The 10,760-nt window shown below is 37.5% G+C and overlaps 1 pseudogene; it reads right to left on the bottom strand.

Moving 5' to 3' along the window:
• LOC149196284 (leucine aminopeptidase-like) overlaps positions 1-10,513 on the bottom strand; it is a 29,180-nt pseudogene extending 18,667 nt beyond the window's left edge.
• Positions 10,514-10,760: the final 247 nt, after the last annotated feature.

The following is a 10,760-nucleotide window of genomic DNA, read 5'->3' on the forward strand; positions in this document are numbered from 1 at the left end:
TAAGTGAATTGGCTAAGGATAGGAGCCTCGGGCCAGATGGTTGGTTGGTTGACCTATATCTCTTCTTCTCTGACCTGATGTGCCCAAACTTACTAGCAATGGTGGAGGAAACACGTATCAGTGGGCACGTCATTGGAGTTGCAAACAACACATTTTTAACACTCATTCCTAAAGTTGCAAAGATCTATATTTTTTCTGATTATAGACCAATATCATTATGAAATGTGGTTTATAAGATGACTTCCAAGATGATAGAAAATAGAATGAAACATCTGTTGTTTGCACACATCTCTTTGGAGCAATTTGGCTTCCTTGCAGGAAGGCGAATCCAAGATGCAATGAGGATTACCCAAGAGTGTATCCATTCTATCAAATCTAAAAACCTAAATGCCTACTTCATCAAAATAGACCTCATCATAGCATTCAATAGAGTTAATTAGGAATTCTTAAGGCTTATACTTCACGGGATTGGCTTACCTCGGAGAAATATCAATTGGATAATGGCATGTGTCACTGCAACTAACCCTTTTGTACTGATTAATGGGACTTCTACACATTTCTTCAAAATATATCGAGGTCTTCGACAAGGATGTGCCTTGTCCCCACTGTGATTCATATTAGTGATAGATGGGTTGAGTCGAGCTATCAAGGTTACAAGGGAAGATGGTCGCATTTTGGGATGCAAGATAACGAACAACTTAAAGCTCTCCCACATTATGTTCATGGATGATGTGTTGGGGATGGGGGCGTCCAAGCTAGCTTAATGGAAATATATATCCTTGGTACTTGTTAAATTTGGTAGAGCGTTTGGACTCTTATTGAACAAGGACAAGACTAAATTAATTGCAGATTGTGTGGAACATATTGAAATTCAAAGGATTGCAAATTTGTTTGGTATTAAAGTCATTCCCCTAGTGGATGGTTTTAAATACTTTGGCTTCCATTTGAAGCCATGCAATTATAGGAGGCAAGACTAGGATTGGATACTTGAAAAATTCAAGAGGAAGTTATCTGAGTGGTAGCATAAGTGGCTATCCTTTTGTGGTAGGATGATTTTGGTAAAGGTTTTGCTTTAGGGAATACCTATCTATTGGATGCACATATTTCATCTCCCTATCGAAGTTATTGACAAAATCAATGCAATCAAAGCATATTTTATTTGGTCAGGCACAGGGGCAAAGACAAAGTTTCAATTAATTTCTTTGGCTAATATCTGTAAGCCACTTGATTTTGGGTGTTGGGGTATCAAGGACATCAATTCCTTTAATGGTGCATTGCTTACAATTAATCTTTGGCAGGCATTAGTGGGGGGGGGCAATCTGGCAATAGATTATAAGAGATAAATAGCTCTGCTCAACTTCCTTGGAGGACTGGATTAGGGTTGGTGCCCTTATTATGAGAAGGGAATCCTTTGTTTGGCATAGTTTAATGCAAGCTCGTCTATGGTTGTGCAACAATCTTTGATGGGTTGTGGGCCAAGCCAACAACATTTTGGTTGGTCTTGATGCCATGGTGGGCATGGAGGGTTTTCATGCCCTATCTATGTCAATCATCCTCCACCTACACAATGGGTGTCTTCAACACCTGTCACACATTGGACTAGTTCAGCATGTGGGGTTCCCTTCCACCCATTGGTATAGGGCTTATGAGTTGGAGCTACGCCGAAGCTTCATTTAGAATGGGAGACCTTGCATTCCATCTTACTCAGGTTGGCATTGTTCTCATTAAGAAAGCTTATCGGCTGACTTGGGGTGGGACTTCTTACGGTGATGACATATTGGCAAAGGATGCTTATTTACATATCATAACTCGTCCCCAATGTGATCCCTTCACTTGTTGGCTGGCTTAGATGTGGAAGTGGGAGGCGGCATTAAAACTCAAATGTTTCACTTGGTTGGTTGCACATAACCACATCTTGACTTGGGACAACCTTCTCAAGAGAGGTTTCATGGGTCCTAGCTGTTGTTGCCTCTACAAATCAAACTCTAAGGATGGATCCCATTTATTTCTTCACTATCCCTTTGCCATCGCTGTCTCGACAAATGTCTCCTTTGCCCTACATTTCAACTGTGATGTGAATCAATTCTCTTGTTTTGCTTGCCTTTACAGTTGGTCCACATGCCACCTTGATTTTCATATCATTCCACTTTATGTTCTCTGGGGGTTATGGCATTGTCAGAATGCCTACATCTTTGACAATGTTGTCCCTGATCTATGTGCTACTGCCCTCAAAATTGTAGCATATTTCTAAGAGATCAGCCCCACTAAACCCCAGAATCATAGACGTGTTTGGTCCTAAACAAACTTCAGGCAAACCTTCCCCATTGGTTCTTTCAACGAGCCATCAGTGGATGGGTCTTGTGGCTGTGGTGCAGTTATATCCATTTCATCCTCCTCGAGCTATAACACTCATTGTTCTGCATGTTTGTGGACTAACATAAGGGCTGAAATATTGGCCTTATGGGGTACACTCACACGTGCTTTGTGGCTCACGTTGGAGGAAATCTTAGTCACTGGAGATTCCACGACAACTATCGATTGGGCCTTGGGGAAATCCTCTCTTGTTTTCTCATCTCTCCGCCACTGGTTGGATCAGATCTCCTCTATGAGGACATGTTTTCTCTCCATCTCCTTTTGCCATATTTACAGGGAGCGGAATTTTTGGGGAGATCAGCTCTCGCATCTTCGCTTAGCTGCCCAGCCTGGACTGATCCAATTTGAATGCTTGGCTCAGGATTCTACTATTAGCTCTCGTGCCTTCCCCTATACTTGAGGTTCTTTTTTCATTTTTTTGAGAGGTGTTTTTGGTGCTTTTCCTTCTGAACATGGGTCATTTAAACCTACACTCCCTGCTCCCCTGCTTTTGCAGCAAGAGTGCTCTATTTTGCAGCGAGAGTGATCTATTTTTTTTCAGCCACAAATGTCTAATTTGCGATCACCTAGGATCCTTGCTATTTAGCATATATTATGGTTTATGTTCACTGTATATTGGTAGCCAATTATATTAGTATACGAACGGTTGTTTTTTTGGTTCTAAAGGGAAATGTTTAACCGTTCATTGCATCCAAAAGCCAATCGTTGAAAAAGCTTGGGCACTGCTGGTTTTCGTACGAGATATTACACTTTGATGGCGTGTAAGAATAAACAACTACTAAATGAAGTACTGTCGCTCTCCCAGCTAAAGTAATAAACAAACTACGCCAGACCCTAAAGCACAGCCAACAGATAAATAACACTGCAAAAAGAATATTACTACTACTTTCTTCTGGCATAGTATTCAACGGACACGTCCTGGTGAGGCCACCCATGCTTCTGAAATGTATCTTGCCAGGATTTCTCTGGTCAACTTCCATTTCATAAATAGGCACCCATAACATCATATCCCTGGTCATCACACCCTAACTATTGGATTACATTCTCGGGACTTCTGGAACAACTGGATTTATAGGAGAAAATGAGCTGTCTGTAGATGAACTCGAAGGCGGTTAATTGCACACCACGTGATGGCAGTGAAGTTTGTCATCATAATTTATGTGGGCCCTCACTCTTCGATAACGTCGGTTTTCTTTACGGGAATACATGGTGCTTGGCATAGTTGCGTGAGATCATAATAAATCTTTACGTAAGGCTACCGCCGAATATCATTCACAGGAAACTGGATGGTCCGAGGAACGATTGGAAAGGAGCATGGATGGTCCGAGGAACGATTGGAAAGGAGCATGGGCCCAATTTCCTCAAATATTAAGCCAATAATTACATAATGCTCTGACCGAATATCACCGACAGGATGGTGGGAAGGAGTTGAGAAATGAATGAGCATAATAAAAAGGCCCAATCCCAACTTTCACAATTTTTTTTTTTAAATACCTGCTGATCTCCCTGCACCATCTGGACATGGTCACATTTTGGCACTTCATAATTAAAATGTCCAGAAATTTAATTATAAGAGTGTTTGAAATTTAATCAGAGGAGTGTTTGAATTATTTTTTGGATGGTAAAAATAGGTTTAGTATTGAATTATTTTTTAGACGATGAAAATAGATTTAACATTATTGAGAATCTTTGGTACTCGAAATCTTATCTTAATTTCCAAAAAAAAAAATGCCAATTTTTTTTAGCAAAATTATGGCTTTCATCTAAATCAAATCAATGCATTAATTAATCTATACGTGAATATGCTGGGCAAAATATGTATGTGCTAAAAGAGTCCTTTGTCCCATAAACAAAGATGTTTTATACACTAATTTAGTATCCAACTTAATCATAACCTTAAAATTAGATAATAATAATAATAAAATTTCGTAAATGTGAATGTAATTATCTTTAAATATTTTGATTTTTTTATTGTTTATTTAATGAAATACAAATATTTTATTCCATTTACAATTACATTTATAATATTTAAAAAAACACAACATTTTTTCAGTACCCCTTTTAGGGAGAGATAACACATTGTTTAACACTTAATTTTATTTAGGCTGTACTTCTAGATAAGTCAGAGGTGTTTTGAGAGAAAGTTGGTTGAGTTGATATGAGGTTAATATTTTAATATTTTTTCATAAATGAAAAGTTTAATAAAATGCAATTGAAAATTATCAAAATTTAAGATATTAATTTTTTATTTAATTAATATTTTTGAAATGTTTATATTCTTAAAATTAAAAAAAATTATACTCTATATTAAATAGCATAAAACATATGTAATATTATTTAATTTTCTAATTTTCTGAATCATTAACTTAGGCAAATCCAATATATTTGATCGCACAAAGAATATATTTAAATATATTAGTTAATTCACATATTTATTTAAATATATTAGCCAATTCTCACATTTACGTTTTAATGTTTTGGTAGATTAAGGTTGCATTGTAATAAATTATCGTCGTCACGATTACGAAATTTAATTCACTTGCATAAATTTTGATGAAAATGTTTTTTTCCTTACATTTCCCCCACCCCACATTCTCATGTGGGTGGGAATTTGAGAATTTTTAATATTTGGACCAGGAAGACTTTAGACTCGACTTAAAAACTGTAAAACATTTGAATATGTCAATATTCTATGTGTGAACAACTAAAAGATAAAAAAGTGTGTCATATAATATTGGAAACTTGGAAATAAATGAAAGATTTAAAGAATATATATTTTTATATATTAAATTATATATCTCGATGGACTCACTATCCATTATTAAAGATAAAAGAAAATTTTGATGAATCAGAAAAGTACCTCTAAGATAATATAGATATAATAAAAAGATACTAATGTTAAAATTTATTTAATATTATGAATATGTGTTTTAATTAAGTAATTGATGTTTTTGTAAATTTAATTACTTCATTAAAACATATATTTATAATATTAATAACCGCCACACATTAAATTTCTAATTCATCAAGATTACATTTGTCTCTAATGATGGGTGGCGAGTCCACTCGAAACCATTTGTATCTAATGATGGGTGGTGAGTTCACTCAAAACCATTTGTCCCTAATGATGGGGCGGTGAGTCCACTGGAAACATTGCACAATTCAAAACCTATACACAATTAAATTCCCAAAGAATGACAACTAATTTATGTTTTTTTAATTTTATTATTATAATAGGATCTATATGGAAATTAGTTTTAAAATTTAAAAATGAAAATATCAAATAAATTTATTGATTTTTTCATAAATATTTAACTATAAAATATTAAAATTCAATATGACAAAAAAGTCGTTATACAAATATAATTAATATTGCAAACTAGATATACCAGAATAGACCCATCTTAGGCATAGATCTAGAATGAACCTAGAGGGATCAAATATCTTCAGGTACAAACCCTTTTAGAGTGCAAAATTTGAAAAAAATTGCATCCCTCTTATCCCTCGATACATCCAATGAATGTATAGTATATAGAGTACATAAACTTGTAACTTCTAAAAATATTTGTTAGATTTCACAATAAATTGACAAAAAAATATACCCAGAAATAGTTAAAATGTAAAATAGTGAGACTACTTGTCATATACCCCGAGACAAAAAAAAAATAAAAATTATATATATGTCATTTACCCAGACCCACATAATATCGATTCACCTCACGGTGATTTGCACACTTTATAAGGTTGACAATCATTCATCTAAGTACGCCTCACATGATTACAACTTCGAGGTCTGTAAGCTTTTGGTCTCATCGTTTAATTTCATTTGGTTATTGGATAAGGCCATATCGCCTCACACACAGGGTTATCTGTCTGACCTGACCTACGAGAGATTGTCATCAATCTCATCCGTCAATTTGTGTATTCTCTACAGATGTCCTCAGATTAACAATGCATAGTCATTAAAACTTGTTTTAGGTGATTTGTGTGTATTACTGTCTGTCCCGCCTGGCACGTGGCGTGGGCAGGCTATAGATACCTCCTTGGGATCATTCATGCATCTACGGCTATGCGACTCGAATGTTGATCCAACGGCTGCAGCAAGGATTTACCGACTTACCCTACCCTTGCGCCAATAGATAGTCTCATTTTTCATATGAAAAGCTCTGGAGAGTCGCTCCGACCCCTGTATCGACTACAGGCTTGTTCTGACTCGGTTTCAGAGTTTGTTTGCTGAGATGAATGTGCATGGAGGTTCTGAAGCTCCCCTTGGCTACCGAGTTGCATCACCAGGTACAGCAAGAGGGTTCATCCCATGTAGCTTATTTTCCCCTTCTATATCATTTGTTTTAGGGTGATAACTAGTTTCATGCTCAGTTATTCACATCTTTTAACCATACGGCTCTTATTCGCAAGTACTTCAGGCCAATCCTAGTTGCAGTTGGCGTTGGATGCTGAAGCACTCTCGGGCCAAAGTTCCTGCTCGGAATTCATTGGTATGCAAAAATATGTTTTTCTTGTTAAAGCTGTTTTCTGAAAAAAAAAAAAGGCTGGCTAAGTCAGCGGTCCCTTCCGTTGATGTTCAGATTCCGTGGCTCGTATGGCTCACTGTTGGTGACCCAGTTTGGGTCTTGGCGTCTATACCTGCTAAGACTGTTTACTACATGTATATTCTATTATATAATAGAACCTTAGAGGAGAAGAGGTTATTTAAATTCGTCGTTCTATTTTATTGAGCCATTCGGCCATGTATGTAAATTTTTTACTAGTTCCAGCAGGCCCTCTTTAGAATTTCTAGGGCGACCTCATGACATATTTCATATCTTGTTTCATGTACAAGGACTTGATAGGAATTACTGTCTACCTAATTTTATCTCATACTTAGGCTATACATGGCAGTCTCTCTTGAATAGAACTTGATAATATCGCCATGCTTTTCTTTCAATGGTTTATACTCTGTTTTTTTCATTACTTAGCTGTTGATGTTGTTACAGTTTCTTTTGTTAAAAAAAATGGGAATGAGTTAACTCTGCTTCCAGGAAAGTTATGGTTTTGTTATTAACAGGAAGTTCTGCATGATGTTTAGCACTGTAGTTTGTCAGGTTCTTCATGTAATTCCTAATATACCGTATGAATGCTACTTTACAGTATGAATGTCAATTTATAGTATGAATATCAATTTACAGTATGAATGTCAATTTACAGTATGAATATCAATTTACAGTATGAATATCAATTTATAGTATGAATATCAATTTACAGTATGAATGTCGTTTAGCTGTTTTGGGAAGAGGTTGTCTTCAGGTCGAGACCCGAGTTTCATCTCAGCACTAGCGAGTGAAACGCCGTCACCTAACAGTAATCATTTCCTTTTCCGGGTTGTCTTCGTTTGTCTATTGTCATGTTTGTGACCAATATTGTGGGGCTTCCGTCACCCTTCTTTTAACTAGACTTTTCATGTAAGGCGCCAGAGGGTGACTCTCACCGGGCTAACCCTCGCTGGTTCCTAATAATGAAGGTTTTCTTTCCTGAGTGGTAAAATCTACTCCAAGCCTGAGTTATCCGTTAAGGAATTTCAATGGTTATTGTTATTCCCACCATCATCTCATAGCATTGAGTTTTGGTGTAATTTTCTTACTTCTCCGTTCTCTAATTTTTTGTACTAAATCTTGGTTATTTCCAAGCGTGTATTTCATAAGTGCCAGAGATGTCATTGTTATATCTGTAGGGTGAAACCCTCATGTATAGACTTCCATATTTGCAGTATTCTAATTCTAATAGACCGCTATATTGTTCTACAATACCAAGGTGGTAATCACCCACCAAGAGGGTTTCAGGTATCTTTCGCTACTATTCTTTTCTTATATTCCTCTCCAGAAAGAATACATTGGTCGTATGACGGGTTATATTTCATAGAGTTTCTTCCCCTCCCAAAAGACACAAACACTGGATACTTGCAAACTCTTAGGAATTTTATAGCAAAGATAATTTAATATAGTATTCATAACATAGTTAACTGATCACAGTACTTTACAGTGAAGTAATTTTTTTCATATATCTCTTTTCCTACCCAAACTACTTGTAGAATGGTTAAGAGTATTCTTCACTTACCTGTACCGATGTAACTTACAAGTGCTCCAGAAGTTGGACCTCCTCTGTTGCTCCGCTTCTGATTTGCCACCCAACCTTGAGATTCGTCTTTCGAGACCAGAATCTCCCCCTAGCTCTTGCCAGACCACGACCCTCAGCAAGTTGTTGGCACTTTCATGCTTGGCTATCTGGTCATCACCAGACTTGGCCTCTTTTCCTGCTTTTCCCCTCTCCTGCCTGTCCCAACAGCGCAGACTAACCTTTTTTTTCTTTTTCTTTTTTTCCTTTTCCCTGGAAACCTTTTCAGTTATGAGAGGTAGTTAGGGTTGCAGTTCACTGCAACTGTTTTTCCCCAACTTCCCTCTCAGAAGTTGCCAACTTCCACCAAGAAAACATTTCTTGTTTATTAAAGAAATAATAAAAATATTATTAAATTCCAAACAGTAAATAATGTCATATTCATCTTTTAACCATAGTAACATTAAATATTTACATTCTCCTGGGGCATTACATCTCCCCCTCCTGAAATTGGACATCGTCCTGATGTCCGTTATCCAAGAACAACTCCGGATAAGTCTTCTTCATGAGCTCTTCATCTTCCGAGGTGGCCTCATCAGGCCCATAGTGCTGCCATTGCACTTTAACTTGGGTAATAGCTCTCTTCCGCAGCTGTACTTCTCTCCGGTCGAGGATGCTCGGTGGCTCGACCAAGACTTCTTCCGATTCGACCTGCACACGCAATATTCAAAATCAGTTTCTTCAAAGGAAAAATTTTAGACTGGTCTACTGGAAATAATCCTTACCTGTATATCTTGCCATCGAATTACATTTTTAGGATCATAAACGTATGTTTTTAACACAGAGACATGGAAGACATTGTGGACCCAGATGTGACTTGGCAGGGTGAGCTGGTAAGCCACCGACCTAATTCTTGCCAAGACTTGTAATGGTCCACAATATCGAGTACCAACTTGGCACACCTGCTCCATTGCAGTGTACTCTTCCTGGCTTGGATCCTCACGTAAACATGGTCACTGACTTGGTATTCTTTGAACCTCCTCTTCCGGTTAGCAAAGCTCTTTTGTCTATCCTGAGAAGCTTTTAAATTAGAGCGTACCCTTTTCACCATATCCTCCATTTCCTTAAGCATTTCTGGCCCTAACCTTAATTTGTCTTCAAGTCCACCCCAACTTGAGGGTGTGCGACATTTCCGCCCGTATAGGACCTCAAAGGGACTCATTTGTAATGAAGTATGATACTCGTTGTTGTATGCAAATTCAACCAAGTGCAAATACTCCTCCCACTACGTTGGTAGCTGCATTACATATGCTCTTAACATGTCTTCTACCACCTGGTTCACCCGCTCTATTTGTCTGTCGGTCTGGGGGTGGTACGCTGTACTGAAGTTCAGCTGTGTCCCCAATTCTGCAAATAATGTCTTCCAAAAGGCCGACGTGAATTTCACGTCACGATCTGAAATTATCGTCTTCGGGAGTCCATGCAATTTAAACACATTCTGCATGAAGATATGGGAAATTTGTACAACCCTATAGGTGGATTGCACAGGTATAAAATGTGTTGCTTTACTCAACTTGTCTACCACCACCATAATAGAATCGTTATTCTTCTTTGTCTTAGGCAGCCCTGTTATAAAATCCATGGAAATGGTTTCCCACTTCCATTCCGGAATGGGTAGTGGTTGCAATAACCCCGCTGGATGTTGATGCTCCGCTTTAATTTGTTGGCACTCCAAACACCGTGCTAAATACTCGGCTACATTCTTCTTCATACCTGGCCAATAGTACTCTTTTCGAAGCGCAGTGATCATTTTCTGATACCCTGGGTGTCCAACATAGTGACTGATGTGAAATTCATCCAAAATCAGATTTTTAAGACTGTTTTGACTAGGTACATATAGCCTCTTTTTATAATACAACATTCCAGCATTATCTACCTCATATCCTTGCTGATTCTTCTCGCTGGTAGACTGTTGTACTTGCTGTTTTATTTGTTGGTATTCAGCATCTTGTTCTGCTGCCTTTTTTATCATTTCCTCGAAGGGACTTTTCCATTCGTTGAAGGAAATTTTGTACAAACATTGTACCTTCGGACTTAAGGCGTCAGCCACCCGGTTTTATTTCCCCTTTAAGTGTTTGATATCGAAGTCAAAACCACTTAGGAAATCTACCCATCGTGCTTGTCTCACTTTTAAAGTGGGTTGGCTAAAATAATTGGTCAGACTGTGGTGGTCTGTTGGTAATAAAAATTTCCTCCCCATGAGATAATTTCGCCACATC

This window comes from Pinus tabuliformis, chromosome 2_2, assembly GCF_031772625.1.
Source record: "Pinus tabuliformis cultivar Carrire ecotype Pingquan chromosome 2_2, CPIR1, whole genome shotgun sequence".
Lineage (NCBI taxonomy): Eukaryota > Viridiplantae > Streptophyta > Pinopsida > Pinales > Pinaceae > Pinus > Pinus tabuliformis.